We start from the raw sequence: 6,000 nt of genomic DNA, 5'->3' as shown, positions 1-6,000 counted from the left end.
ACGGGCAATCTCAGGAGATCATGGGCGACGCGTTTGGCAAGGTGGCTCGAGCTGGAGTGGCAGGGAGAGAGGGGTGAGCGTCGATGGGGAACGTGGCCGGCATGGCCATGGCCAGCCATGTTTTGGTCGTGTCCATGGTGTCTCCTTGCATGGGCTAGGTAGGGTGGGGTCAAGGGATCATGGCTAGGTCAAGTGGTGAGCAGAAGGTGGCCTGGTTTGATCAAAATTTACAAAGTGATGATCTTGCCAAAGTTTCAAAGTCTCCTCTTTGCTTGCTCATAACTTTTGATCCAAGATGAATTTGGTATGGTGATCTTTACAGAAGTTGTTCACCTTGTTGTGTACTTGGATGACATGCAAAGAATGGGATTTGTTTAGTTTAGAAATCTTGAATTGCAAAGGCTCAAAGTGGTGACCAGATTGTGATTGTCAAAAATGACCATTATTCTATGTGAACATATTTTGATTTTTGGATTTGGTTTAAATGGTATTTCTTTGATTCCCAAAGTTGTAATAACTCTTTAATATCATATTACAAGTAATGGTGAAGTTCAAATGGGTCTAGGGTCAAAGTTTGCAAAAATGGCATATGCCATATGTTAGGGTTTTTAGGGTTTTATTCATATTTGATTTCTTTCTCTTTTTGATTTATTTGATTGGTGATTTTGACTTGATCACTTTAGGGTTTTAGAGTTCATCACATAAACAATAAAACAATCATATGGCATATCACTCAAAATGCACAAGTCCTATGCAGGGCACTATATGCAATTTAAAAGTTTTTGTTGGTTCTGAATTTTGGATCTCTGGAATTCTTCTTCTCTCTTTTATTGAAATTTGGGATGTTACAAACCCTTTCCCCTTACAAAAGATCTCGTCCCGAGATCTTAAAGAAAATTAGGTACTAAAGAGATCTGGGTATTCTTTCTTCATGTCTTCCTCTCGCTCCCAGGTGGCTTCGTCTTCGGTATGGTTGCTCCACTGTATCTTCAGAAACTTGATGCTTCGGGTGCGGGTGGTTCTGTAAGCTTCCTCCAAGATGCGAATCGGCACTTCGCGGTACGTCAAGTCTTGGTTGATATCCACCGATCGGTGATCAATGTTCTTGAACACTTCGGTCTTCTCGGGAACTTCAAGGCATTTCCAGAGGAGTGAGATGTGAAATACGTCGTGCACAACCGACATTTCTTCAGGTAACTCTAGTTGATAGGATACTTCGCCTCGGCAACTCGGAACTTTGAAGGGTCCGACATATCGGGGTGCAAGCTTTCCTTTCAGCTGAAATCTCTACATTCCTTTCAGGGGGGATACCTTGAGATAGACAAAATCTCTGATCTCGAAGGTCATCTCTCGGTGTCTCTTGTCGGCGTGACTCTTCTGCCTTGATTGCGCCGTCTTGAGGTAGTCGCGGATCTTGTGCACCTTTTCTTCAGCTTCTCGAAGAACATCGGGTCCAAAGACTTGGCTTTCTCCGACTTCCGACCAATTCAGGGGGGTACGGCACTTCCTTCCGTACAGGGCTTCAAAGGGGGCCATCTGTAAGCTGGCTTGGTAGTTGTTGTTGTAAGAGAATTCTGCGTAAGGAAAACAGTCTTCCCACTTGGATCTATACTCCAGTACACATGCTCTTAGCATGTCCTCCAGTATCTGGTTGACTCTTTCCGTCTGTCCATCGGTCTGCGGGTGATATGCGGTGCTGAAATTCAGACGGGTTCCTAGTCCTTCATGCACTTTTTGCCAGAATCTTGAGGTGAATTGTGATCCTCTATCTGACACTATTGATTTCGGGGTTCCGTGCAGGGCTACTATTCTGGAGATGTATAGCTCAGCTAACTTCGGGCCTTGATAGGTGGTCTTGACAGCTATGAAATGGGCTACCTTGGTCAATCTATCGACAACTACCCATATTGAATCATTTCCTTTGCTGGATTTGGGTAAACCTGTGATAAAGTCCATTCCTACCGAGTCCCACTTCCATTCTGGAATCTGTAGTGGTTGCAGCAGTCCTGCGGGTCGCTGATGCTCCGCCTTGACTCGTTGACAGATGTCACACTTGGCAATGTAGCTTCCAATCTCCCTCTTCATTCCATGCCACCAGAATTGTTCTTTTAGGTCTTGATACATTTTAGTACCTCCGGGATGAATAGAGTATAAGGTGTCATGGGCTTCCTTCAGAATAAATTGCTTCAACTCTGAGTCTGACAGTACACATAGGCATCCGTTGTACCAAAGAACTCCTTCTTCATCTACGGTGAATCCAGGTGCTTTTCCGGCAGCTATCTGGCTCTTGATTCTGTCAATGCTGGCATTTCCCTTCTGAGCTTCCTTGATCTGACCAATCAAGGTGGGTTGTAACTCCATGCTGGCTAGGAATCCTTCGCTAACTAGCTCCATTCTAAATTGCTCAAACTCCTGGTATAGGCTAGGTTGTTCTTCTGCTATCATTGAGTTCAACTGACACGGCAGTCTACTCAGCGCATCCGCTACCACATTGGCCTTGCCGGGGTGGTAGTGAATCTCCATATCATAATCCTTGATCAACTCTAACCATCTTCTTTGCCTCATATTCAGCTCCTTCTGTGTGAAGATATACTTCAGGCTCTTGTGATCCGAATAGATCTCGCAGCGATTACCCATGAGGTAATGACGCCACACCTTCAGTGCTAAAACTACCGCTGCGAGCTCGAGGTCATGAGTTGGATAATTCTGCTCATGTTGCTTCAGTTGCCTAGACAGATAAGATATCACCTTGCCTTCTTGCATCAACACACATCCAAGACCAATCTTGGATGCATCACAGTAGACGTCAAAGGGTTTGGTGATGTCCGGCATGATCAGAATTGGGGCTGAGGTCAGTCTAAGCTTGAGTTGTTGGAAACTCTCTTCACATTTGTCAGTCCATTCGAACTTCTTGTCCTTCTTCAGCAATTGGGTCATTGGTCGAGCGATGCTCGAAAAGCCTTCGACAAATCTGCGGTAATATCCGGCTAATCCAAGAAAAGCGCGGACCTCGGTCTGGGTTGTTGGGGCTTTCCATTCTGCAACGGTCTTGATCTTGGCGGGTGATACGTCTCCGACGTATCGATAATTTCTTATGTTCCATGCTACATTATTGATGATATCTACATGTTTTATACACATTATATGTCGTATTTATGCATTTTCCGGCACTAACCTATTAACAAGATGTCGAAGAGCCGATTCTTGTCAAGTTTTCTGCTGTTTTTGGTTTCAGAAATCCTAGTAAGGAAATATTCTCGGAATTGGACGAAATCAACGCCCAGGGTCCTATTTTTGCACGAAGCTTCCAGAAGACCGAGGGGGAAAGGAAGTGGGGCCACGAGGCACCGCCACACTAGGGCGGCGCGGCCCAGGCCTTGGCCGCGCGGCCCTAGCGTGTGGGGCCCTCGTGTGGCCCCCTGCGTTGCCCTTCCGCCTACTTAAAGCCTCCGTCGCGAAACCCCCAGTACCGAGAGCCACGATACGGAAAACCTTACTGAGACGCCGCCGCCGCCAATCCCATCTCGGGGGATTCAGGAGATCGCCTCCGGCACCCTGCCGGAGAGGGGAATCATCTCCCGGAGGACTCTTCACCGCCATGGTCGCCTCCGGAGTGATGAGTGAGTAGTTCACCCCTGGACTATGGGTCCATAGCAGTAGCTAGATGGTCGTCTTCTCCTTATGTGCTTCATTGTTGGATCTTGTGAGCTGCCTAATATGATCAAGATCATCTATCTGTAATTCTATATGTTGTGTTTGTCGGGATCCGATGGATAGAGAATACTATGTTATGGTGATTATCAATCTATTACCTATGTGTTGTTTATGATCTTGCATGCTCTCCGTTATTAGTAGAGGCTCTGGCCAAGTTTTTGCTCTTAACTCCAAGAGGGAGTATTTATGCTCGATAGTGGGTTCATGCCACCATTAAATCTGGGACAGTGACAGAAAGTTCTAAGTTTGTGGATGTGCTGTTGCCACTGGGGATAAAACATTGATGCTATGTCCAAGGATGTAGTTATTAATTACATTACGCACCATACTTAATGCAATTGTCTGTTGTTTGCAACATAATACTGGAAGGGGTTCGGATGATAACCTGAAGGTGGACTTTTTAGGCATAGATGCATGCTGGATAGCGGTCTATGTACTTTGTCGTAATGCCCAATTAAATCTCACTATATTTATCATATCATGTATGTGCATTGTCATGCCCTCTCTATTTGTCAATTGCCCGACTGTAATTTGTTCACCCAACATGCTATTTATCTTATGGGAGAGACACCTCTAGTGAACTGTGGACCCCGGTCCTATTCTTTTACATTGAATACAATCTACTGCAATACTTGTTTTACTGTTCTTCGCAAACAATCATCATCCACACTATACATCTAATCCTTTGTTACAGCAAGCCGGTGAGATTAACAACCTCACTATTTCGTTGGGGCAAAGTACTTTGGTTGTGTTGTGCAGGTTCCACGTTGGCGCCGGAATCCCTGGTGTTGCGCCGCACTACATCCCGCCGCCATCAACCTTCAACGTGCTTCTTGGCTCCTCCTGGTTCGATAAACCTTGGTTTCTTTCTGAGGGAAAACTTGCTACTGTCTGCATCACACCTTCCTCTTGGGGTTCCCAACGGACGTGTGTTAATTGCACGCATCAAGCTCTTTTTCTGGCGCCGTTGCCGGGGAGATCAAGACACGCTGCAAGGGGAGTCTCCACAATCCAATCTCTTTACTTTGTTTTTGTCTTGCTTTATTTTATTTACTACTTTGTTTGCTGCACTTAAACAAAACACAAAAAAATTAGTTGCTAGCTTTACTTTATTTACTTGTCTTGTTCTCTATATCAAAAACACAAAAAAAAAATTAGTTACTTGCATCTAGTTTACTTTTGTTATCATGTCTAGCTCTGCACCTGTTACTTCTTCACCTGAGGAATTAGTTTTTACTTTTAAACAAGGGGATGAGGAGAGTTTTAAAGATGCTTGGTCGAGAATTTTTACTTCTTATCGTAAAGTTGAACCTCAAATGACGCTAAGTTTGCTCCTTAGTAATTTTTATTTTGGTCTTATGATTCGCTATAGATATGCCTTGGATGCTGTAGTGGGAGGAGATTTCCTTCATTGCAATGGGGATCAAGCTTTTAATGCCATAAAAAAGTTGGTTGCATCACATGATTCAGCTAATAACTTTGATTCAGCCCTTATTAGCATTTATAATAGATTAAACACTCTTGAGACAAGAGCATCTCCCTTGAATGAAAATTATAGATATGTTCGTAACCGTCTTGATCAAGTTTTAGTGAACTCTGAACCTTCATTATGGGATCCTACTATTAAAATTGTTATCGGTGACCAAACTCTTCATGCCAATTGTGATATTATGTCTGAATTTTGCTTAATGCCTAGGAGTATTCATGAATCTTTGCAACTTTGGGGATTCGTTGAAGGGGGAGAAGGAATAACTCTTATTCATAACTCTGTTATAATTCCTAAAGGAATAGCTGCGGGTGTGCATACAACCATTCTTGGGAGAACAATATCCATTGATTATCTTGTTATTGAATGTGCAGAACAGATGATCACACTCGGAAGATCCCTGCTGAAACTATTGGGAGCAGTCATAGATATGGGAGAAGGCACCCTAAAACTAACCTCTACACCCGGGGGTAGACATATATTCCCTAAATCAAAGAGTAAGAAAAAGAACAATAAAGGTAAGGGTAAAGCCCAAGGTAATGCCGATGCTTCATCTCTTGATAATACTTGATTTACACTTTCCGCGCCTAGCTGAAAGGCGTTAAAGAAAAGCGCTTATGGGAGACAACCCATGTTTTTACTACAGTACTTTGTTTTATATTTGAGTCTTGGAAGTTGTTTACTACTGTAGCAACCTCTCCTTATCATGTTTTTGTGCCAAGTAAAGTCTCTATGGTAAAGTTGATGCTAGATTTGGATTGCTGCACAGAAACAGCATTGCTGTCTGTCACGAATTCACG

Source organism: Lolium perenne, chromosome 2, assembly GCF_019359855.2.
Source record: "Lolium perenne isolate Kyuss_39 chromosome 2, Kyuss_2.0, whole genome shotgun sequence".
Lineage (NCBI taxonomy): Eukaryota > Viridiplantae > Streptophyta > Magnoliopsida > Poales > Poaceae > Lolium > Lolium perenne.
The sequence above is the reverse complement of the archived record's forward strand: the minus strand, read 5'-3'. Positions refer to the sequence as shown.